The sequence below is a fragment of the Lissotriton helveticus genome, chromosome 8 (assembly GCF_964261635.1).
Source record: "Lissotriton helveticus chromosome 8, aLisHel1.1, whole genome shotgun sequence".
In the NCBI taxonomy this organism is placed as follows: domain Eukaryota; kingdom Metazoa; phylum Chordata; class Amphibia; order Caudata; family Salamandridae; genus Lissotriton; species Lissotriton helveticus.
In genome coordinates, this window is record NC_136069.1 from 602193239 (window position 1) to 602219761 (window position 26523).

The following is a 26523-nucleotide window of genomic DNA, read 5'->3' on the forward strand; positions in this document are numbered from 1 at the left end:
CCTCCGGAATTTTCTTGCGGGGCTCCTCACGACCCTCGGGCTCAACTGCTACCGTTGATGTCGCCCCACGTTGGGCGCCAGTCTGAGAACCGTAGCCTTAAGGCTCGGCGGCGCAGGGTACGCCTGAAATACCCTGGATTCACCTGCCTTGTCAGAAACAGAGACACGGACTCTTCGTCTGGCGTAGAAGATAGTATTTATTAGCTGCAGCTAGTACAGTGGTCTTAGAAGTCGTTGGTAAAAATGAGGTTCAAAAGAAACTGCCACTTAACTCCGTGGCGCACAGGTTTATATATGGTACAATACAATGCAAAATGCAATCACACAAGAGAATGAGACATGGGCAAACGTTATAAACAATACTTTAAGTCTAATGCAACTCAAGTTTCCCGGTTATGTTTGTCACTCGACCCCTTGAGTAAATTACAAGTGAATCCACAAAATCCAATTTACGAGTAGAGAAAACACAGCTGCATGTTGTGGAAGGACAATCGTGAAACGGGAGAATGCAAGAGACATGTTGCGAAGGATAGCAGATAAGATAACTCAGAGGAAAGAATGGTGTGAACCAACAAATAGTCCGGACGGGGATTAATCAGCTCAGACAGGAATTAGTGTACTCGGCCAGACCCTGACACTAGTTAGTAAACACAGGCAAAGAAGCAACCTGACACGTAAATGCAGAAAGGACAAAAACATTGCGTTCGCCGCGCTGCCTGAGTGAGGGCAACAAAATGGCGGCGACTACAAAATGGAGGCTGAGCCCGAACGAATTCGTAATTTACAGAACCTCACACCCTCCTTTTGCCATTACTTAGGCAAAAACAAATCAACTCATGTAAATCTGAGTCGGAATCAGCATCGATGTTCATAAAATCCTCAAGCTGCTGCTGTACCATCATCCTAATATTCTCTGTCTTCTGAGTTGCAGGATGCGAAACGCATAAAGTAGCCAGCAGGCCACATACTGCGGGACCACACTGAACACACAGACAACAAGAGAATATGACGGTCAAAATAGCCCCAAGGAACGTTAGGATCTTCCATCCCCAAGTTGACAATAGTCCCCAAAACCATCCCATAAAGGACCAATCCCCTTCGTCTTGATGAATCGACTCGGAGATGGTATGCAATTTGGAAATGGCTTGGTATACTGCCGGAGCGTCGTCTGGAATATAAATGCAGCAACTAGACCCGATCAATGTACAGACGCCTCCTCGGTCCGCTAGGATCACATCTAGCGCAATTCGATTTTGTAATGTCATAAGACGATCAGCCTGAAGCTCTGTGGTAATGTTACCTATTGCACCTGCAGTAACATTAATAGTGGTCTCAACCACTCGCACCAATTGCCTGATGTTTCTGCTGTTGACCATCGGGCCCCAAAAGGGAAGGAATCCTTTAAGGAAGTCTCCTCCCTCTTGTTCTGCCGGGTCCTTGACATCAAACATACCTCGGCTATATCTAACTTTGTGGTGGTCTGACGGAGCCGTATATGTAGGGGGGAGAAGGAAAACTATATAACAAATTCCAGAAAAGTTAGAAGGGAGCCATGTGTAAGCTCTATCTTTACAGACAAAATAGGTTCCTTGAGACGGAACCAACGGAGGGAAATCAGGGGCCGAGAAAATTTAATTGTGCAAACAATTCTGCTTAACATCAGTTTTCTTACTGTTAATTTGGAGACAAATATTACATTGATGGGGTACAGTCCATACAGGAGAAGACTCACCCTTTCTAGTTTTGTCACCAAGGATAGAAACATAGTGGGTAACATTCCATCCTTCATAAGCTTCCTTCTCATCTAACGGAATCTTACTCTTCTCTACAATCTTAGCCATCGCCACTATACCTTTTATAAGAGAGCTATGGCTGAAATCCAATCCATTTCCAGAAGTTTTTACAGGGCTTCGAAGTCTGTTGTGGTATGCGGCCGAAAACATAGTCAGGTAAGCCCAGGCTGAACCTTCATATGAGAAGGGAAGAACCAAATATGGCATCCCCTTTCGTGCATTGTGTGGCATAAGACCGCACACCCAGCAGTCAGTCATAATAATAGCCAACTGGTGTTGGTGTAACAATTGGATAAACGTATTATTCATATATTCAGCTCTCCTTATCTGTTCATGAGGGGGTAGAGTATGCATTTTATGTGAAAAGACAGAAAGGCAAAAGGGCAAAGAAGTTGTAGAGTTAGCCACATTTCTCGGGTGTAAAACATGTACTAACTAACCTATGCAGGCTATTAAAATACACAAAAACATGAAAATACACAAAGTCACGCCAAATCGACTACGCAACAATTTACAATATTTCAATCTCATTTCCTGCTTCCTATTTTCCCTACCTATGGTTGTAGTACCATCCATCTTTATTAAAAAAAAAATGTTGCTCACGGCAATCTTCCTCTATCACTCAGCTACGTACTTCTGTATATCCTGAGGCACTAGCCACCTACTAAAAAGAACAAAAACCAGGTTACAGCCTGAGTCTCCTACCGTGACCCTGCGACGGAGACGGATGGCACATCTAATACTAAATATCATACAAAAAAAGTCTCTGATCAATAAGGAGGAAAATAAATTTTCAAAGTGTTCAGTTCCTTTGGCCAGTTCTCGACGTCAGGTTGTAGCGGGTTTTTCTTGGCACCGTCTGATCCTTGAACAAAGTTTTTGGATTCGTAGTGTCTATTCGAAGATGCACAGGCACAGCGGCTTGAAGAATATCGTCATCTGCTTTCTCAGACTGAGTCCCATAAATTTGAGCATCACTGAAAGGCACAAAACAAGGAACCGCTGCAGTATCCGATTCCCTTACACCACTGCGAATCCACTGGTCGAAGGGTAATGGCAATGGCACCTTCTTGCAGTGCACACCATGCACCCAGTTTTGTTTGCCGACCACCTTCACAGCTGTGCGGGTGACAAGCAGGACTTGCGTAGGTGTGGACCAACAGGGCTCCAGATTCTTGGTATGTTGAAAATGTTTGACGCAGACCCAGTCACCAGGCAAGATGGTGTGACCCGGGTCTGTGGAGGCCTCTGGCAAAGCACTTTGTACCTGTTGACGAATAATACTTAATTTAGTAGTCAAGTCATGCAAATAATCAATTAACAAAAGATGTGGTATATCAGAGTATTTCTTGCGACGAGGGACACCCCAAATATTGGCTGGGCGTCCGAATACCACTTCATATGGGCTAAGTCCCATACGAGAGTGTACAGTAGTTCTGGTTGACAAGAGAGCTAAGGGCAAGGCTTCTGGCCAAGTAAGACCCCTGCTGGCTTGAATCTTAGCTAGTTTAAGCTTGAGTGTACCATTATAACACTCAACCAAACCCGCTGAAATCCAATCCATTTCCAGAAGTTTTTACAGGGCTTCGAAGTCTGTTGTGGTATGCGGCCGAAAACATAGTCAGGTAAGCCCAGGCTGAACCTTCATATGAGAAGGGAAGAACCAAATATGGCATCCCCTTTCGTGCATTGTGTGGCATAAGACCGCACACCCAGCAGTCAGTCATAATAATAACCAACTGGTGTTGGTGTAACAATTGGATAAACGTATTATTCATATATTCAGCTCTCCTTATCTGTTCATGAGGGGGTAGAGTATGCATTTTATGTGAAAAGACAGAAAGGCAAAAGGGCAAAGATGTTGTAGAGTTAGCCACATTTCTCGGGTGTAAAACATGTACTAACTAACCTATGCAGGCTATTAAAATACACAAAAACATGAAAATACACAAAGTCACGCCAAATCGACTACGCAACAATTTACAATATTTCAATCTCATTTCCTGCTTCCTATTTTCCCTACCTATGGTTGTAGTACCATCCATCTTTATTAAAAAAAAAGTTTTGCTCAGGGCAATCTTCCTCTATCACTCAGCTACATACTTCTGTATATCCTGAGGCACTAGCCACCTACTAAAAATAACAAAAACCAGGTTACAGCCTGAGTCTCCTACCGTGACCCTGCGACGTAGACGGATGGCACATCTAATACTAAATATCATACAAAAAAAGTCTCTGATCAATAAGGAGGAAAATACATTTTCAAAGTGTTCAGTTCAGTTCTCGACCTCAGGTTGTAGCGGGTTTTTCTTGGCACCGTCTGATCCTTGAACAAAGTTTTTGGATTCGTAGTGTCTATTCGAAGATGCACAGGCACAGCGGCTTGAAGAATATCGTCATCTGCTTTCTCAGACTGAGTCCCATAAATTTGAGCATCACTGAAAGGCACAAAACAAGGAACCGCTGCAGTATCCGATTCCCTTACACCACTGCGAATCCACTGGTCGAAGGGTAATGGCAATGGCACCTTCTTGCAGTGCACACCATGCACCCAGTTTTGTTTGGCGACCACCTTCACAGCTGTGCGGGTGACAAGCAGGACTTGCGTAGGTGTGGACCAACAGGGCTCCAGATTCTTGGTACGTTGAAAATTTTTTGACGCAGACCCTGTCACCGGGCAAGATGGTGTGACCAGGGTCTGTGGAGGCCTCTGGCAAAGCACTTTGTACCTGTTGACGAATAATACTTAATTTAGTAGTCAAGTCATGCAAATAATCAATTAACAAAAGATGTGGTATATCAGAGTATTTCTTGCGACGAGGGACAACCCAAATATTGGCTGGGCGTCCGAATACCACTTCATATGGGCTAAGTCCCATACGAGAGTGTACAGTAGTTCTGGTTGACAAGAGAGCTAAGTGCAAGGCTTCTGGCCAAGTAATGTGATGTATTCCTATAGGTTCTGTATCGATCCCCCTATTCCTAACCCTATTCTGGTTAACAAGTTAACTAGCAGCCATCCCGTGATGCAGAAAGCCCCCATGATGCAGGAACCGTTATCTGATTAAGCCACACTACGGCACAGGAACGTGTTATCTGATTAGGTCATAACGCTTGCCATCTAATTAGACAAGCGATATTCCTCCAGCCCCTGATAAGGCATACGGAGTTCTCAAAACAAATCAAACCTATGACAGACCTGGGAAAAACCCTGCGGCCATTGTTTTGATTTCACCGAGAACTTCAGCAAAAGAATGTGCTAACGACCAAGTCATATGACATCCTTATTGACGTATCTATGTCCATCCTTACGTCAATCTCGGCACCTTAAAGGTATAAATATTACCGATATTGCCCTATGCAAACACACGCGGTGGTGAGGAGATCGGAGCAGCCAGACTTGCCGAAGCCCAGAGCAGAGCAGACCCCGCTGGCGCAGCCCCGCCTTCCTGACGCGCTGAGAACGAGACACTGTTTTCTCCTGCCGAGAAATCCAGCTCCGGCGCTTCCGGGTAGCCCTCGCAGGCAGCCTGGAATATCGAGACCAGAGACGTGAGATACCATCCCTCATTCATCCTAGATTCCAAGTACAGAACTGAATAACCCCTTACAGAGAATTCTTGAGTCAGTCACTTGGCAAAACAAACTTAACTTAAACTGCTACTTTCTACTCCCGCCCACGTATTAGGCTTAGGTCAGGTACATCTGGGGTAGGCGTAGTTAGAAACACCAGTTGAGTACGATTAGTCAAATGTATATGTGTATGTATCTATTTTATCCATTTTAACCCATCATATGGCTTAGAAATCATATCAATGCTTTTACAGTATTATTTTATACTTCTGCTTTTAATGTATGCACTTTACTTAACCATAAGTATTGCAATAATATCGATCCATTTCTCTTGTATGAGAAAAGAGACTGATCAATAAATAACATCTTTTATTGAACACGCCCGTCTCTTCCTTTTCTCTACAATCTGGTGAGACTAAGAATGCACGTACTGACTGAGTAAAATAAGTCGTCTTTTGTTTTCACACGACTCTAGAGATACACTCTTGATTAGGGGAGAGCAAAGTTGTCATGTTCTATGGTTGTCAGAAACTAAATCCCTTCTTGTCTATCCAGGGAGGTTCAACTCCTCCTTGCCTATTCGAGAAAGTTTCTAGTGAACTCTGAGCTAGCTGGCAAACCCAAAACTTTAAGTCTAATATCGACAGTAGTAGACCTAGTTAACGTCTGGTCTAGGCCTATACTATTGAAGGGATTATTCCAATGCGCAGAGCCTATTGGGATAATAGGAACTACACTACATGGCGCCCAACGCGTTTGGATGGGCGATAAAACTAACGTAAGACATTTAGAGTAACTCAGTCGTGGTTTTTCACTCAGACCCCTTTTTTCCCATAATACTCCAAAGACGTCTGGAGTGGGTGAAAGGTAATATCCGCCAGACCTCGCAGGAGGAAACTCCTATGTATGGTTCTTGGTTTAGTCAACGTTGAAGGATACACTGTTCCAAAATATTGTGCATCTAATCTTTGTTTCCATAAGAACCTGATCTGCAAACAAACAAAATAACCTTCCTGTCGGTAAAATGGTAGACAGTGATGAAGAAAGAGAGACAGCTAGATTAGCAGCTGAACTAGTAGCGGCTGATAATACTATGCAAGACGCAGACCCGGATATAATACTCATCCCCGTCAACGTAAGAAAATCTATAACTTTAAAACTTATAGAAAATGGACTGACACCTAGAGGTGGCACAGTCATATTCGTAATTGAGGCACACGAATATCGGCAGACAGAGGTATTCTATTCATGGATACACTTTCCAGCAGCGAACGCTGTAACAAAGCACTTCCACTATTACAAAACAGAGGATCCTCCTAATGAATACACTCCTTTCGAGGAGGTGGAAGTACCACTTAAATTTCAAGAGCACCTGCTCTTGTTTAATGGCGCCCTAAAACATAATAAACACATCACCAGGCTCGGTCCATTAGGTAGACCAGGAGCAACGTGGCCGGTCCTAGCCGGATACACACCACATCCAGACATCGAAAGAATGTCTGCAGCAGATCTTTTAATACAACTAAAACAATTAATAAAAGTACATAGACAATTAGTCCAATTTGTAATGCGGACTTCAACAATCCAACCAGCAATTAAAATTGCACAGCTGACCCCTCATCAGGGGAACACAAATAAAATTACACCACAGAACATACAGTCCTGCCTAGGTAAAGTACCAGCTAAACGGGAACAAATACCATTCTGGTTAGCACAAAAAATCACCCAAATAGAGGCGGTGTTTCCAGACACCACCCCGTTAGAAAAACACAGGATTCTGACTATCTGTCTTCCAATGGGAATCGCACCACACGTGGAGGACTGTGACACTTGGGGTACAGTCTTTGCTTCCATCTACACAAAAACGCACGGTGTTCCATCCATTTCGGTAATACCAGATGTGCTAAAACAAATTCAAGACGAATACGGTCCAGAACCCGCTTTAACTCTTGGTATGAAATTACTAAAAGACTTCAAGCAGGTCTCGGCTATATTATTAGCCAACATAAAGGGAGAAGCAGCAAACGTGACGATCCGCCAGAGGTTAAAGGAGACAGATATAGCAGACCAACCAGCTGAAATTGCCAGAATTATAGAAAAATCCTATGAAGAACTAGGTAGAGATAGTTTAGGTGGAATACCAGTAAAACCACAACTGATTGAAAGTCCTGAAAAAATATTTTTCAATAATAATTCAACATCACAAAAAAAGAGCTGGGATGGAAACAAACAATCCAATCCTAAAGAAAAGAAATTCCAGTCCAGAGGAAGGTCTCCTCGGCGGAGAGAGAAATCTCCGAACCAAAGACACAGGTCACCCCAAAGTGACCCCTCTGGGAAAAGATATAACCTTAGAAATAGGGATAATATAAAGAAGCCTGATAGATATCAAGATTTTGATACGCGTTCCTCTCAATCTTTTCAGACTTCCTCGCAGAAATCGGAAAGAAGAGGACGATCAGAACAAAGAGAAGAGCACGCCAAGTCCAAAGACAAGGAACATGCTCATCTAAAAAAGAAATTACAATTTCCAAAAAAGAAGGTAGCCAGTATTAAAGTAGTTAACAATGCCGAGAATACTGAGGACACAACTGAAAAACGGAGAATGGGCTCAGACAATGCTAGACAGCGCAGCAGAAGTGAGCATAGCTCGCAAAGTCCTTATGAATCATCTGGAGACAGTGGACACGAATGAATATCTTCAAGTGGAAACTGCAGACACCAGAGTTAGCAAACCTCACAAAATATATGAAATAACTTTACGTATAGAAGGGGATAAGACTAGAAAAATAAGGGGCCTTTTTTGGGATAATCTCTCCAAGGGCTATGACATCCTTCTAGCTGAAAAAGATTGGCCACCAGAGTTTGTCAGGGAGTGCCCACATGGCGAAGAAATAATTATGCCTGCCTTCTCAAATCATATTCCAATTCATAAAAAATATACACTTGCAAGAAAGTGGGCAGTAGCTCAAGCTCCTGCTTTATATAAAAATCATGTAGGATGGGATGAGGACTCTCCTCCTCACAAAATCCAGTTAAAATCACAACCTACTGCACAAAAGCAGTATCCAATCAAGCAAGAAGCTAAAGAACAGGTAAAAGAAATCCTAGATCAATTAGAATACCAGGGGGTGATTGAAACTTGCACCTCACAAATGAACAACCCTTTGTTTCCGGTCTCCAAACCAGACAATTCATATATTCTAGTTTTGGATTACCGACACCTTAACTCATGTTGCAAAACTTTTGCAGTGCAAAACTCGCATAGTGCTGCACTAATGAATAACATAGTGCGCAAAAAATACAAAACAACATTAGACATCTCTAATGGATTCTTTTGTCAAAACATAGCACCAGAGAGCAGATATTTGTCTGTGTTCTCAATAAATGGCACTCAAAAACAATTCTGTCGGTTAGCCCAGGGATACAAGAATAGCCCAGGGGTATTCTCAGCGAGAGTAACAGAATTACTACAAACATATGATGACGAAGCATTATATTATGTCGACAACATATACCTACCAGACGATGACTTGGATACTCACTTGAAGAGAGTGAACACCATAATACTTGGGTTCGCAGCAGAGGGTTACAAATTCAACTTTAAAAAATCTAGAATTGCCCATCTAACAGTCCTGTTCTTAGGATATGAATTATCAAGTGAAGGCAAAAGCCTGGCTGACAATTTCCTAGAGAAATGTGCCGTACTCCAAGCACCTAGAACACTAAAAAACCTACAGTCAATTCTAGGCTTCCTAAATTTCAGAAGAACATACATTGCAAATTACGCAGAAAGGGTCAAACCCCTTTATGATCTAATAAAACCAGATTTTAAAAGAACCAATTGGACTCAAATACACACAGAAATTTTGAGATCCTTACAAACAGACATGTTAATTAAAACAAAATTAGAAACACGTGATAACACACGCAATCTTGTGATTCGAGTCATCCCAGGAAGATGCGGATTCACATACCTGACCTCTAATGAGGGAGAAAAGGTACCAATTGCATTCAAATCACACTTGTACACAGAAGCTGAAAAGAAATTCAGCATTAAAGAAAACATTGTTCATGCAGTTCAAACCGCAATAGCTAGAGAAAAAGATCAAGCGGACGGTAGACACATCACAGTCAGAACAGCAGAATCAGCCTTTGAGGCATTAACAACACCGTGTAATTTACCAACAACAACATTGAATCCGGAATGGATACAATGGGTGAATTCAATTACAACGGACAAAGTATACTACTACTTTGATCCAGAACTAAAGGATTTGAAAAATCTAAAATATGAAAGAACATTCCCTCTGCCTATCGACATTCTGCCCTTACGACAATACGCTTGTGTAATCTATACAGACGGACATGCTCAACCCTCCGTTTGGGGAGAACAAGCATACAACCCAACATGTGAGATTACAAAAGAAGTGTGGCGCGGAGGTAAACTGAGATCTCTATTAACAAAAACACACTCAGTAGAAACTAATTCAGAACAACAGACTGAAATAATAGCATTGAAAATGGCGCTAGATAATGCGGATCGCGAATTCCCGACACTTATAGTGTCCGATTCATATTACTGCGTCAAATTATATAACAACGATTTGCAGACATGGATTCAAAACGGTTACAAAGATGACACAGATGCAACAATAAAGCAGAAACTGCTTTGGGAACAAATAGCTCTTTTACAAAAAGAACTACCAAAGACTCACGTGACACACTCACTGAGTCATCAGCGTGATGGCGTTCACGTTGCAGGGAATCCATTGGCTGAGACAGCCACAGCGGTAGCAACTAAATCGGATTCCGTAGCTCGAAAAAAAGCGTACAGTGAAGTATATTGACGGTGAAACAGTGCTGGCGGTGAAAACGTCATCAAAAGGCGACTGCTCAGCGCTACCGATCAACAATCCACTCAATTATACATACATAATCGATGCAAACTCCGTCCCTTTTGCTCGAATCCCTGGAGTGGGGGATAGAGTGATTCCAAACATGGACAGGAGAACCTTGTTAATAGCAGACGCACATATGGGCGAGGGTCTCAGACACCTCAAACTAAAAGATTCTCTGGAAGAATTACAATCAAGGTACTGGTGGCCAGGCATGAGCCTGCATCATACCATGTTTGTAAAGAACTGCCCAAACTGTAACAGAAATCGCAGTGGTGAGAGAAACGGTGTAATACCGTGTCGTTTCACTCCAGAAAAAATCAACAGTAAAAAGCAAAGCGTCCGATTAACATATACAGGCTAGTGTCCACTTATAATGTAGATCACCAGCACTCGGCTGACGTCTGGACTGTTATACAAAGATTTGCGAGTCTAAATGGCATATACGCTAGAAGCATGCTACGTTTGACCATTGTTTTCACTCTAGCCCTCCAGCCTGAGGGGAAACATGGCCAAATGAGCATAGCACAGCGGGACTCTTCTCACTTCCTTCCTGAGGGATACGGGATGGTGTAAAGAAAAAACCAAGGCATAAAGCTATCTATAACAGAAAGGATATTAGGTTTGGGAGCTGGGTGGGTCAAACATCTAATAAGTGTCCAACGTAGTCTAAATAACCTGCCAAGAAATTCTCTGAGGGGATTCAGTCCGTACGAATTATTATTTGGAACTAGGATGTTAGTCTTAGACCTCGACAGTCAGACTTCAGTGGTGAAGGAAAAATGCTTTGATATCAAAGATCGTTTGGCTATTTTGCAGGACTTAAACGAAACAAGAAAAGACCTGAGCAACATAAAGTTGAAACAGCAGCCAACAACCACTGAAGAACCACCACCTGTCCCAGCAAGACCTGTCTGGATTCCAAAAGTCGGGGATCTAGTCAGAGAAAAGATCGCGGTAAAGAAGGAATTTGGGCCTGATTTTCTGACTTGCTGTGTCCATTTTAGCATATTTTCCCTCAATGAAGCGTCCCAAAGTTAGTGCCATGATGAGCCAAAGTATGAGGATAAATGCACCAAAACCCACCCAAAATTCAATCCATGGAGAAATCAGATATGTTTCTTTCAGTTGTTTCAAAAGTACTTTAACTTTTTCTTTAAAGGTTTTTGTTGATGGCTGTGTTTTTGATTCAGTGAAGCCTTCAGAGGAATCATCGAAGTTTATGAAGTAGCCGGATGCAGTTCTGTCAATTGTTCCAATTGTTTCAGGATTACTGTTTCTTGCATAGTCGTTTGTTACTTCAGTATAGATTGGTGTGTCTCTGCTAAATGTTTTTATTTGGGTTTTCACAGGTCTAAGTTCCATTGCATTGTTGCATAGTCCTTGTTGTAGTTCTGTAGGCGTTTCGAATGTGATTAGCCTCTTAGATTGAACCTCTGTGTTTGTAGCAAATCTTGGTGTTCTACTACTTATCGGGAGTCCACTTGGCCTACTATTTGTTATCGGCCACATGATTGTGGTTTTACCAGGTCGATGGATACAACTCAGTTCTCCTTTTTACCAGCAAGCGGCGGTAGTACAACTGATCTTGTCCCGTTGATAGACAAGACAGGAACTGCTTTTCTGTAAGAAGGCCCAAATTCCAATATCTACCTTCAGGTTTCAATACTGCCAAAAATATATACAGGCTGGCATGTACGAAAAATTGGGAAAAGGGTACATTAAAACAACATGGAACTTGCCCTATTCACATGCATGTGTCAGTAATAAAGGACAGAAAGTGTTTCTTAGTGGCAATAATTGTGCGATGTCACTAAGCGGTACACTTCTGTGTAACGGAATTAGTTTGCATGGAGCCTGTGAAGGGAACTCAAATAACCTTTCATGTCACCAGCTAGGCGCACCTGCAACAGAGATAGAACCATTCCTTAAAAGACTCTATAACGGGAGTTACATTCTAATTGTGGACCGCAGATGCTGTAGTCTTATACCCGGGACTCCTTATCTCGTAACTACGACTGCGAAGGTCAAGTGCTGTGGACGCTTATTGTTCCCCAGCTCCCTCCCAGACAGGGAGGCAAGGGCATGGTCTAACTTGAAAATTACTTCTATTCGAATAGATACTTTAAGCAGAATGAAAACAGTGCTTCTTCAGACGCCGACCAGGCTCACGTCATCAAAAGAAACGTATGATCTCCTAGTCGCAAGGACGACTGCAGAGATTCACTCATTGTTATCAACTAATTCCCCCATACATTTCGCAGAAATCCTGAATGAAATCTTAAATATTTCTGATACCAGTGGAGTCTCAAAAGTATTTAAGACAGTATTTTCGATGGCATTAACACAATTCAAAGCCATACTGGGTATTTTTCCAGATTTCGTCCATTCGATTTTTGGCGGACTTCCCCTCATTTTGGGACTAATTGCAGGAATCCTATTCCTAGTCCTAATATTTCGTTATGGCAAACCATGTCACAGACAAAACACCTGCGACAAGGGAAGAAACAATCCTAGCCATTGGATACCGGGACCGGATATCAAAAATCCTGGGACTATCCCGGCTTAGAGACCTGAACATGACTTGGTTTCTTTCATTTCGACCAATGTGGCAACGATGTGTTTTACCTGTATTGAGGTGCTTGCTATGCGGAGAAGAATGCGTGTTAGACACCTGTCTGACGCTACAATCAGATGCGCCAATGGATGCAGAAACATTGTTGAGTCCAATAAAGGCTCATGCTTTGTGCTGCCCTCAACGGCTACCAATCCTGATGACGGCATTCGTGGAAGCTTCACCACTACGATTAAAGGGTAGTGAAGTTCAAGATGAAAGCAGCATTGATCAGGTACGACCTTCTGTCAGCAATTCTAATCAAAACGTCAATGGAGACAATCATGCGCACGAATGCATGGTTACATCTTTTTCCGAGTTAGTGGAACTCTCCCAGGAAGCTGTTGACAGCTTTTTCGACAGTCTAAATGATATGATGTTCTCACCAGAGCAGAAATAGAGACTTTTGAACAAGCTCGCACACGGCGTTCCCTGAATTTGGCCTTCAGCTAGAATAGCAAAATACCATGAACAATTTCCCTCCAGTTCACGGACAGCAATTTTTTTCAGCAGCCCCAAAATATTTTTATATATTTTTCGGGACACTTATCTTCTGCTTAAAGTAAGAACTATTCTTAGAGAACTAAAATTCCTTATTTTAGATAGTTTATAGACATTAGCTGCCCGCTGGTATGTTCATAATTATTTTATTCTGTGATGGAATGGTCTCGAACCTTTTTTCTGTATTAAGAGCCATTTCATGTGTAAATTCTTATATACAAATTAGTGATAATGTATAGATATGCGTGATTACTTTAGCATTATTCTACAGCTTGAGTGCATATAATACATGTGACTGTTTTTTCCGTATATTTGATAAAATTCAAAATGCATTTGTGTATTTTGGGGTGGTAAGGTATACACAATACTCTACAGTATGTTTTACTATGCATAGATTCGTAAATATGTCCATAGTTAGCGTGGAGTGGGTGTGATGTATTCCTATAGGTTCCGTATCGATCCCCCTATTCCTGACCCTATTCTGGTTAACAAGTTAACTAGCAGCCATCCCGTGATGCAGAAAGCCCCCATGATGCAGGAACCGTTATCTGATTAAGCCACACTACGGCACAGGAACGTGTTATCTGATTAGGTCATAACGCTTGCCATCTAATTAGACAAGCGATATTCCTCCAGCCCCTGATAAGGCATACGGAGTTCTCAAAACAAATCAAACCTATGACAGACCTGGGAAAAACCCTGCGCCCATTGTTTTGATTTCACCGAGAACTTCAGCAAAAGAATGTGCTAACGACCAAGTCGTATGACATCCTTATTGACGTATCTATGTCCATCCTTACGTCAATCTCGGCACCTTAAAGGTATAAATATTACCGATATTGCCCTATGCAAACACACGCGGTGGTGACGAGATCGGAGCAGCCAGACTTGCCGAAGCCCAGAGCAGAGCAGACCCCGCTGGCGCAGCCCCGCCTTCCTGACGTGCTGAGAACGAGACGCTGTTTTCTCCTGCCGAGAAATCCAGCTCCGGCGCTTCCGGGTAGCCCTCGCAGGCAGCCTGGAATATCGAGACCAGAGACGAGAGATACCATCCCTCATTCATCCTAGATTCCAGGTACAGAACTGAATAACCCCTTACAGAGAATTCTTGAGTCAGTCACTTGGCAAAACAAACTTAACTTAAACTGCTTCTTTCTACTCCCGCCCACGTATTAGGCTTAGGTCAGGTACATCTGGGGTAGGCGTAGTTAGAAACACCAGTTGAGTACGATTAGTCAAATGTATATGTGTATGTATCTATTTTATCCATTTTAACCCATCATATGGCTTAGAAACCATATCAATGCTTTTACAGTATTATTTTATACTTCTGCTTTTAATGTATGCACTTTACTTAACCATAAGTATTGCAATAATATCGATCCATTTCTCTTGTATGAGAAAAGAGACTGATCAATAAATAACATCTTTTATTGAACACGCCCGTCTCTTCCTTTTCTCTACAATCTGGTGAGACTAAGAATGCACGTACTGACTGAGTAAAATAAGTCGTCTTTTGTTTTCACACGACTCTAGAGATACACTCTTGATTAGGGGAGAGCAAAGTTGTCATGTTCTATGGTTGTCAGAAACTAAATCCCTTCTTGTCTATCCAGGGAGGTTCAACTCCTCCTTGCCTATTCGAGAAAGTTTCTAGTGAACTCTGAGCTAGCTGGCAAACCCAAAACTTTAAGTCTAATATCGACAGTAGTAGACCTAGTTAACGTCTGGTCTAGGCCTATACTATTGAAGGTATTATTCCAATGCGCAGAGCCTATTGGGATAATAGGAACTACACTACAGTAAGACCCCTGCTGGCTTGAATCTTAGCTAGTTTAAGCTTGAGTGTACCATTATAACACTCAACCAAACCCGCTGACTGTGGATGGTTTGCCGCATGGAACTTCTGTCTAATACCAAGACCAGAACAGACTTTCTGCATAATTTGACCCACAAATTCACTTCCATTGTCACTCCAGACAATTCGCGGCAAACCAAACCTGGGGAAGAACTCCTTAAGCAACACTTTAGCAGTTGACAGAGCAGTGTTATCTTTCAAGGGGTAGGCCTCTATCCAGCGGGAAAAGGCACATACCACCACCAGAACATACTTAAGGTTGTTACATCGATCCATATGAATGTAATCGATTGGCAACACCTCAAAAGGATATGACGGGGGAGCAAAATGACCTGCCGGAGTTGGGGTACCCTTTCCTGGGTTATGCATTAAACAAACAATACAATGTTTAACCACATTCTCTGCACATTTCGGAATGCCTTCATTCTGCCAGACAGGGGCCAACAGCTTACAAATGCCTTTCGCACTAATGTGAGCTGGACCATGAGCCATAGTAACAACTAGCAGCACATAGGCATCCAGTAATAACCATCGCTGATGTTCCGACAATTCCGTCCAACAACCCGTCGAGTCTAACATTCCCGTACTTTCCTTCCACGTTTTCAATTCATTCTCAGTAACCTCTCCTTGAATTATTTTCACACTCTCAATCGTATCTTCACACATTCCAATTTCCCTAACCCAGTTTGCAGGACCTGCCACATACATTAGACTAGCAGTATCTGTAGCTGTAGTTCTTGCTACCTTATCTGCAAATGCATTTCCACGACCCACGTCGTCTGTAACTTTCTTATGTGCACTGCACTTTATGATCGCTATCTGTGCAGGTAAGGTAAGTGACTCAAGAAGATCAGTCACTAACTCACCATGTTGGATCTTTGTTCCGTGAGAGGTAAAAAATCCTCTCTCCCTCCACAGCTTACCAAAACTATGTGCAACGCCAAAAGCATACTGGCTATCTGTATACACATTCACTCTCTTTCCCTTTGACAACACACACGCTCTAGTCAAGGCTATCAATTCAGCTGCTTGGGATGAATTCTGTCCAATACGTGCTGTCTCAACAATTGTGCATAAGGTGGTAACAGCATAAGCAGAAGTAGTCTCCCCATTTGGAAGCTTGAAACAAGAACCGTCCACCCACAGGATCCCATCCGGGTCCTTGAGCGGAGAGTCCTTTAAATCAATCCTACCCTTCGTTTCTTCTTCCGTTCGGAGAAAACAATCATGCTTTTCCTGAGCGTCTTTTTCTTCTGGGAGTGGCAACAATGTAGCTGGATTTAACGTATTACATCTTTTGATATGTACATGACTCGCTAGAAGTGTCAGCTCATATCCAGACAAACGAGCACTTGTAAGGTGCTGTGTTCTTGTCCTATTCAACAGGGTATCCACTGCATGTAGAACCATAACAACGAGTGTGTTATCCAACACTAATATGGCAGACTTTCTAATAGAAATCGCCGCAGCTGCCGTAGCTCTGAGACAACTGGGCAAAGCTTTAGCTACTGGGTCTAGTGTAACGGAGAAATAGGCACACGGCCTCTGCTTATCTCCAAATTTCTGTGTCAAAACTGACAATGCGCAACCCTCTCTCTCGTGAACGTACAGTGTAAAGGACTTGCTATTATCAGGGGTACCCAACACTGGAGCAGAACATAGAGCAGTACGTAGGTCATCAAAGCTTTTCTGACATTCATCCGTCCAAGGAAGCGGATGTGGCGTATCTTTCAGCATTAATACCAACAATGGTTTAGCTAAAAGTGAAAAATTGGGAATCCACTGCCTACAGTAGGAAGTGATACCCAAGAAGGCACGCACTTCTCTCTGCGTGGTGGGTACAGACATCTGTGAAATAGGATGAATACGTTCTGGGGTCAATCGCCTTCCCTCCTTCGACAAGAGATGACCTAAATAGGTCACTTCTTGGCGGGCATATTGCAGCTTAGAGGGAGACACCTTATGATGTAAAGCAGACAAATGATGCAACAACGCAACAGTCACATTCTTACACACATCTTCCGTATCAGCAGCCACCAGCAAATCATCCACATACTGAATAAGCGTGGCACCTGGGGGCAAAGAGAAAGCATCAAGTTGTGACTTAAGAGCCTTGCTATAGATAGTGGGACTTTTGCAATAGCCTTGGGGTGCTCTTTTAAATCTAAAACTTTGGCCACCTAAAGAGAAACCAAAGATGTCCCTACTTTCTTCAGCAATAGGAATGCTGAAGAAAGCATTCTTAAGGTCTATGACAGAAAACCAAGCTGCCGAAGCAGGAATCATCATCAACAAAGCTGCAATGTCTGGAACAACAGGAAACTGTGGTACAACTATTTTGTTAACCTCTCTAAGGTCAATAACAAATCGATAAACAGGAGGGTGTGAAGGATGCGTCCTTTTGAGGATCGGAAGAACAGGGCTGTTACAAACATTGCCTCTCGTTTCTTCAACCACACCCTTCCGAGTGAAATCATCGACAATAGCCAAAAGTGCTCTCTCTCCATCAGTAGAGATACGGTATTGGGGAATGCGCGACATTCTCCCATTCTCTTTAATAGTGACAACATATGGTAGAATTGCAAGACAACCCACGTCATTCGGGCCTGTGGCCCAAAGACTTTCAGGAAGAGAAAGCAACTCAGGTGGGAATTGGTCTCGAGATAGATACATGGAAGACGTCAATTTCTTCCCCAACGTTAGATGCACACCAGAAGGGGAACAATACAATGTTGCATGTAGTCTTTTCAATAAATCCAGACCCAGCAAGTTCTCGCCCCAACCAGTTGTCAGAATAAGTGGAGCATTCAAATCATATGGACCAATCGAAAAGGGCAAGGGACAAGAAACCGGATTACGGACTGGGGCGCCAGAAAATCCTACTGAAGTATTTATTAAGCCAGACAAAGGTGCCCCAGGGAGTTTAGTATGCATAATAGAACTTCTCATCGCACCAGTATCCCAAAGAAACGGTTCTGAAACACCCATAGTATTGATAGTGACATATGGCCCATTTTGATCTACTGGAATCAACACAACTCCCTCACTTTGTCCATGGCTGTCCTATTCGATCTAAAAATCATCAGCCCTTTCTTCACAATAATCGTCATTATAATACTGCGTGGACTGAACTCTCTGCTGATCAAAGTAATTCGTAGTAGATGTAGGAAAAGAACGCTGCTCCTGAGAGGACACACCTCGTCCTCTACCTCTAGATCCTGTCTGGGCAGTACCACGACCCCGTGGAGCAGACATCCCATTATTACGCTGTAATAAAACTGGACAACTATTCTCATAATGTCCCTCTTCCCTACAATACGCACATTGATTAGGACCCAACGAAGGATGTGGTGCAAAGTACTCAGGTTTCTGGAGCACTTTCTGAAACTGTGGGGGTTGAGAAAACTGAGGCTGTGCAGAGCGGGGAGGATAAGCTTGCTGTAACAGAACCTTTGTTTTCAAATCTTTATTTTTCTTCTCCTGTTTCTCTTTCTCCTCCTTATCTCTATTCTCATAATACTGAGCGGTAGCCAGTATTTTAGCAGGGGAAGAGACAGCCCACGCACTTTCAGAGCTCTTCAGTTTATTGGACAATTCAGGAAGCAAGTTGTACACAAACCTATCCACAAACAATCGCTGACCACCCTCTACACTCAGATCCTGACCACTATGATCAATGAACGTCTCTTCAAAACAAGTGAAGAAATCCGAGACGCTTTCGTCTTTCTTTTGCTTGCATGCAGCCAGCTTATCCCAATTAACTCGCACCGCGGGCATTATAGTTTTCATCAATTCAAATATTCTACCTGGTAGGGCCGTAATCAGATCCTCAGGCTTCGCACCACCCACTTGATTAGCGTCAGCGGCTCTAATAGCAGCCCAATCACCACCTAATTCACCAACATGATTCTCCCTATGAATCCGTGCCCATAATGCTTGCGGAACAACATTTCCAAATAACATATCAATATCGGCTAAATTCATAATACAGGCTTCAACTCCTTGTAATATCCAGCTGGATTTTTACGAGGATCCAGAAGAGTTTGTTTAAGCACCAATACTTCAGATCTTTTCCAGTGTTTGTGAACCCATATACGCTGAAAATGAGCAGGGACAGCAGGCTGACCAATCACCGCTTCCCTCCATACTGGAGGAACTTCACGCATCAGATAATTCTTAATGCCTTTGGTTTTGGAAGCATCAATCTCGGAAACGGACAAGGACAAAAACATTGTTCGGAATGCAACGAGTTTATTCACCGCCTCTTCAACTTGTGGCCCTACAATAAAACCTTTATCAAAATCAGCTAGTAATTTCAGTATCTCCGAAGGAACTGTATCCAACTCCATATCTTCCCAACCACTGATAAGAGTCTGACACATGACATTAAAAACCTATCTTTGTGTGGGCTCTGCCCATTGATGAAATGAACTCATAATGTCCCCTGTACTGTATTCTAGTCCATTTTTAATCCATTTACGAGCTAGGGAACCCAAAACTACTTTCTCATCCGAAAGAGGAAGTTGACAACGAGATTGTCGTCTAGAGAAAGCTGGAGACAAGTTCAAAGATCCAAGAAGATGAGAAAAGAAATTTGAAACAGCATCTGCTAGTCTCCTGTGTGAGGTAGGGGAATCCCTTGAGAGAACAGGAGTCCTTACAGACATAGAAGGCAACGGGGACTGGAACGTAGACAACTGAGTAACAAGAGCGGGGGATTGGAGAGGGGGTGGGGGCTGAATTACAGGCGGCAAAGACAGAGCAGAGGCAGGCAGGGAAGCATTAATAGGCTGAGCCGGTTGCTGAACAATCGGCAATGGAGCAACCATTGGTTGAGCAATAGGAGGGGGTAACAGAGGTGCATTAGGATTTTGGGCATAGGTGGGAGGTGAATTCAATAAACAAGACATTAGGGAATCTTCTTCAAATTCCTTACTTTTATTTGACGATGAAGTAGGCAGCATCGGATAGCATTTATCTATTGCCATGCGATGTCGTCTCTCTACTATCTCATTCGTACCATCTACTTCATTATTTTTAAACTGCTGAGCAGCCTCTATAATTGACATATTTTGCACTTTCTTATCATTTTTTGCTTGTTTAATTTCCTTCTGCTTGGCTTCCTTACTCCAAAGGCGAAAAGAGTCAAACATTGCCGGCCGGGCTTTTCTTTTAAACAGAATCGTTTCCAAATTATCTAGTATGGCGGGATCAAAACTACCATTTTGGGGCCATCTCAAAACTCCACTATTTTTCGTGTATCGGACCCATGTCTCGTTAAAGGTAATGGGACCAATACCATGTTTCGAATAGAGCTCATAAGTGGGAGTTCCAACTGGAGGGATTGGACATGATTCCTCCAACTGGGAATCCCTCGTACAACCTAAACAACAAATTCTTTTGAACTTACTCAGTCCAGGCATCGTTACTTCTCTAGACTGTTCACAAACAACAAGGGGTGTAAATCAATAAAACAGTACAAACGTACTTACCCCTTGGCTTTGGGTATTGCAATACCTGAATAAAAACCCAAAAAACCAAAACAAAACAAAGTTTGTGGGAGCGACCCACCAAAAACTTAACTAAGGATCGTCCTACACCAGTGAAGGTCCGTCTATCGTCTCGCTTTACCAAACATCATCATAAGGGTCCAAGGCAGGGCGACAGTCAGGGTAGCAGTCGTCAGCAGCTGTCCGAGAGGAGTAGCCGCGCTGTCAAAGACCTTCGGTCCACTTTCAACATCCAGGGGTCGATCACGTGGTGCGCTTCCTCCGGAATTTTCTTGCGGGGCTCCTCACGACCCTCGGGCTCAACTGCTACCGTTGATGTCGCCCCACGTTGGGCGCCAGTCTGAGAACCGTAGCCTTAAGGCTCGGCGGCGCAGGGTACGCCTGAAATACCCTGGATTCACCTGCCTTGTCAGAAACAGAGACACGGACTCTTCGTCTGGCGTAGAAGATAGTATTTATTAGCTGCAGCTAGTACAGTGGTCTTAGAAGTCGTTGGTAAAAATGAGGTTCAAAAGAAACTGCCACTTAACTCCGTGGCGCACAGGTTTATATATGGTACAATACAATGCAAAATGCAATCACACAAGAGAATGAGACATGGGCAAACGTTATAAACAATACTTTAAGTCTAATGCAACTCAAGTTTCCCGGTTATGTTTGTCACTCGACCCCTTGAGTAAATTACAAGTGAATCCACAAAATCCAATTTACGAGTAGAGAAAACACAGCTGCATGTTGTGGAAGGACAATCGTGAAACGGGAGAATGCAAGAGACATGTTGCGAAGGATAGCAGATAAGATAACTCAGAGGAAAGAATGGTGTGAACCAACAAATAGTCCGGACGGGGATTAATCAGCTCAGACAGGAATTAGTGTACTCGGCCAGACCCTGACACTAGTTAGTAAACACAGGCAAAGAAGCAACCTGACACGTAAATGCAGAAACGACAAAAACATTGCGTTCACCGCGCTGCCTGAGTGAGGGCAACAAAATGGCGGCGACTACAAAATGGAGGCTGAGCACGAACGAATTCGTAATTTACAGAACCTCACGACCTGTAAAGTTCCCGGTAATGGTCGGTCAGCGTCCGGTGGATTTCGCGCTGTGTGTACATCACTGTCCCATCATTGGAACGGATGGCACCAATCGGGAACGTGCGCTCTGTGTTTCGGATTAACCAGGCTACTAAGCGGCCAACACTGTCTGCCTTCGAGTGCGTCCTGGCCTTGTGCGCCGCATATTTGTGGCACCTCAGTCGTTCGAGTAGGACTGCGTGCTCGCCTTGGAGTTCCCTCAGTCTATGTGCGTGTTCACCGGTGCCCTCCTCCTCCCTTTCATGCTGCAGTAGTTCGGACTCTATGCGAGTTAGTGAGTCGGACACCTGTGCGCGGATATTCCATGTGGCACCTATGCAGTGCCCACGCATGATCACCTTGTGGGCATCCCATTCCACCCCTGAGTCGCTCGCCGTGCCCTCGTTTTCTGCAAAGTAAGAGAGGATGGCTGTGCCTAGAGATGACCGAAATTCAGCATCCTCTAATGCTGCAGACTGTAGTCGCCATGTGGACACCGGAGGCCTATCCGCCTCCCAGCTGAGATGGAACCAGAGAGGGTTATGGTCTGAATGCGTCCTGCTTAGGTACTCTGTCTTGGACAGCAACGGGAGTAGAGACTGGGAGCCCACTATACGGTCTAGACGGACGTGGAGGTCCTGCACAGCCGAATAGTACGAGTATATCTTATCCGCAGGGTGTTGTGTGCGCCAAAGATCGTGTATGTCCAAGTCCAGTAACCAGTTCCTAAAGGCCTGCGCTGCTGATGCCGTTGCCGCTGCACGTAGGGGTGGGAAGGAGCGGGCCAGGCGCGTGTCCAGGACCATGTTAAAGTCGCCGCCTAACAACCAGGGGAGCCCCGCGTGTCATTGGAGGATGGGATGCAGGGATGCCAGAAAAGCGGCCTGATCTGTGTTGGGGGCATAGGTGGAACGCAGCAGTATCTCCTGCACATTAAGCCTCCCCCTAACAAAGGAGTACCTCCCTTCAGTATCTATTTGAGCATCTGAACAAGTAAAGGGGACGCCAGCTCTCACCCATATTAGGGCGCCACACGCCTGCGATGAGTAAGTTGTGCTGTGTATCTGCCCCCCCCATCTCCTGCGCAGTCTTTCCAGCTTTACTTGGGACACATGAGTTTCCTGGAGAAGCGCGATCCCCACCTTGTGCCTCTGCATGTAGGCGAAGATAGAGTATCTACGCGATGGGGTTTGCATGCCGCGGATGTTCCATGTCATAGTAGTGGTGGACACCATGACGTGTGTTGTAACGCAGTCGCCTGAGGAGCTGAGGGGGTCGCCCCTCCAGGTCGGGGGCCGGGCTGTTGCAGGGTGTGCGCTGGGTGTCGCTTCTGTAATGTGTAAACTAACAGTAACATTGTAACTCGACGGGCGATTTCCCAACAGGGCAAGCGTCCAAACTTAGTGAGGCAATTACTTCTCAAGGTAACGTGTCTACAATTTGAGTGTGCGTGAGGAAGCGTGCAGTCAGTAGTGTATCATGGTGTTCCCTCACTCAGGGCCCTTAAGGTTGCAGAGGTGTTAACAAAGCATCCAAGCAGTGATGCACATCAAACTGATGTGAGTGAGTCACCCGGCCGACGCCCATGCAGAGAGCCCCATCTTTCCCCCACGCCGGGCGCGGTTATGTGTCTGCAGTGTGCAGCGCGCTAGGCACCGGGGCCCGCTACCCACGACAGCAGTAGTATGGGTAATCAATGATTCCCATCATGCACTGGGACAGGAACAGACTAATTTGCATACAGCCAGGTTCTGAAACTGGGATGGTGCAATGAGCTAAAAAACGGTGTTGGATCTAGCCCTGATCTCTTGACTGGGTGAGAGTATTCTGCTTAATTCAGAGACTCTGTCCCTCACCACCCCTTGTTGTAAATAATTTTGTCCACCCTAAGCGTGGAAGGGTATACTCAGACATGAGTCCCTTGCTCATTGCACCATCAGGATTCAAGCAAGCCGGGCCGAAGACGGCTGTAATGCCAGAAACCGGTCCCCGGAAGCTTGTTTCCTTCCCAGTGTAAGAATTGGCTTTTGTAGTTTGGTTTGCCTTGTTCCCATCATGCACTGGGACAGGAACAGACTAATTTGCATACAGCCAGGTTCTGAAACTGGGATGGTGCAATGAGCTAAAAAACGGTGTTGGATCTAGCCCTGATCTCTTGACTGGGTGAGAGTATTCTGCTTAATTCAGAGACTCTGTCCCTCACCACCCCTTGTTGTAAATAATTTTGTCCACCCTAAGCGTGGAAGGGTATACTCAGACATGAGTCCCTTGCTCATTGCACCATCAGGATTCAAGCAAGCCGGGCCGAAGACGGCTGTAATGCCAGAAACCGGTCCCCGGAAGCTTGTTTCCTTCCCAGTGTAAGAATTGGCTTTTGTAGTTTGGTTTGCCTTGTTCCCATCATGCACTGGGACAGGAACAGACTAATTTGCATACAGCCAGGTTCTGAAACTGGGATGGTGCAATGAGCTAAAAAACGGTGTTGGATCTAGCCCTGATCTCTTGACTGGGTGAGAGTATTCTGCTTAATTCAGAGACTCTGTCCCTCACCACCCCTTGTTGTAAATAATTTTGTCCACCCTAAGCGTGGAAGGGTATACTCAGACATGAGTCCCTTGCTCATTGCACCATCAGGATTCAAGCAAGCCGGGCCGAAGACGGCTGTAATGCCAGAAACCGGTCCCCGGAAGCTTGTTTCCTTCCCAGTGTAAGAATTGGCTTTTGTAGTTTGGTTTGCCTTGTTCCCATCATGCACTGGGACAGGAACAGGAACAGACTAATTTGCATACAGCCAGGTTCTGAAACTGGGATGGTGCAATGAGCTAAAAAACGGTGTTGGATCTAGCCCTGATCTCTTGACTGGGTGAGAGTATTCTGCTTAATTCAGAGACTCTGTCCCTCACCACCCCTTGTTGTAAATAATCAATGAAAGGATACATTATGCAATATACTCAGTTCAGTCCATATACCAGGGTGTCCCAAGTCTGGCTCTGGTCATGTTATGAAGTCCGCTGTCTGAGGTGTGACCACAGGCATAACAATGTCGTCTGACATCTCCGTGAATGGCGATGATGGTCCGCTGGCTTCCACTTCGCTTTGCTGACGGTGGCCTAGGTCGTTGCTGATAGTCACTGCACCCATCGTCGCAACCGACTCTAGGGCTTCCTGTCTTTCCTGCCGCATTTTCTCCAGGCTCAGAGCGACCTGTCCCAGACCTGCACTCCGCCGGGCTCCCCTCTTCCTCATCCGCCTCCTGGAGCGCTGCTCCTGCCATCCGCCTTCCTCCGGGCCTGCCGGTCACAATCCCGACCATCGCCCTGTTTCTACCAGCCAGTCCCAAACTTCTGACGGGGCCTCGAATAAGCGCGTGCCTTCTTTGGTGACCACCCTCAGACGTGATGGGAAGAGTAAGGAGTAGGGTAACTCCAGTACTCGTAGTTGTTTCTTCACTGCCAGGTACGAGCCACGTCTCCTCTGCACAGTCGCCGTGAAGTCCGGGAAAAACAGGACTTGGCTGTTGCCTACCTTGATGTCTCCCATCTTCCGAGTTTCGCGGAGCACCGCGTCCCGGTCTCTATAATTAAGAAGCTTGAAGAGGACGGGCGGGGCCGATTCCCAGGCCTTTGGGCTTGTGCAGGCACCGTATGAGCCCTTTCCACCACGAAGTGCGGCGACAGTGTTCCAGCCGATAAAAGCGTCTGCAGCCAGTCTTCCATCAACTGTTTGGGATTCTTCCCTTCTTCCCCTTCTGGCAGGCCCTCTACCCGGACATTGCTGCGCCGTGTGCGCCCTTCCGCATCCTCCGCGTGATCCTCTAGTGCGTGAACCCTGTCGATTAAGTCCTGTAAAGCAGCGGCGTGGCTGTGCACCACCGGTTGTAGTTCCTGGACTGTTTGGCGCTGCGCGGCGACTGACTCTGATAGTTTGCGGTGGTCCGCATGCAACAGCGTGAAGTCGGAGGTGACTTTATCGAGTCGGTCTTTCAGGGAAGTATTGGTTTGTGCTAAGGTGGTTCCAATACGCTCCACCGCCGCCAAGACAGTGTCCATTTTGGCTGCCAGGGTTATTACAGGTTCCATATCAGTCCTCCGCTGATCTTGTGGAGTGTCCAGGCCACCCAGGCCCTGCTGCTTCGACTGTGACTTGTCTCGCAACCTGCCCATTGCAAGTTGCTGCGCCGTGGGCTTCGGCGCTCCCGACTCCGGACCAACAACAGCAGCAGAGAGGCCCCCAAATCTCCAGGCTCGCTGCACATGTCAGGAGGATCAGTGGCGTGCGCCAATCGACAAACAGCTGGCCTATGTGCGCCTTCCCCAGCAAGGTGCGACGTCAAAGCGCTAGAGGACAGTCCGATTCCGCTGACGCAGCATGTGCACCCCTCCCCAGAGTTATGCAGATGCAGGCAATAGAGTTCTCAGAGGCACCTCACCACTGTAGCGATATATATAGTTCCCCTTCACCTGGGTCTTCACCACCAATTCGGCCGCGGTCTCCGAAGGTGGCAGTAGGTGGCATACACTGCTGATGCGGGCAAAGGGCGAGGGTCTCTCCCTCCGCTGATAGTCAAGATGTATCCTGAGGCAAGACAGCTTGGTTCACTGCCCACGCACCCTCTTCGTCCCTCTGTCGTGGCCGTCACTGCCCTCGTTGTGTACCTGACTCCCTCCTCCGATTCCAATACCCCCACTTTTAATGTAGAGCC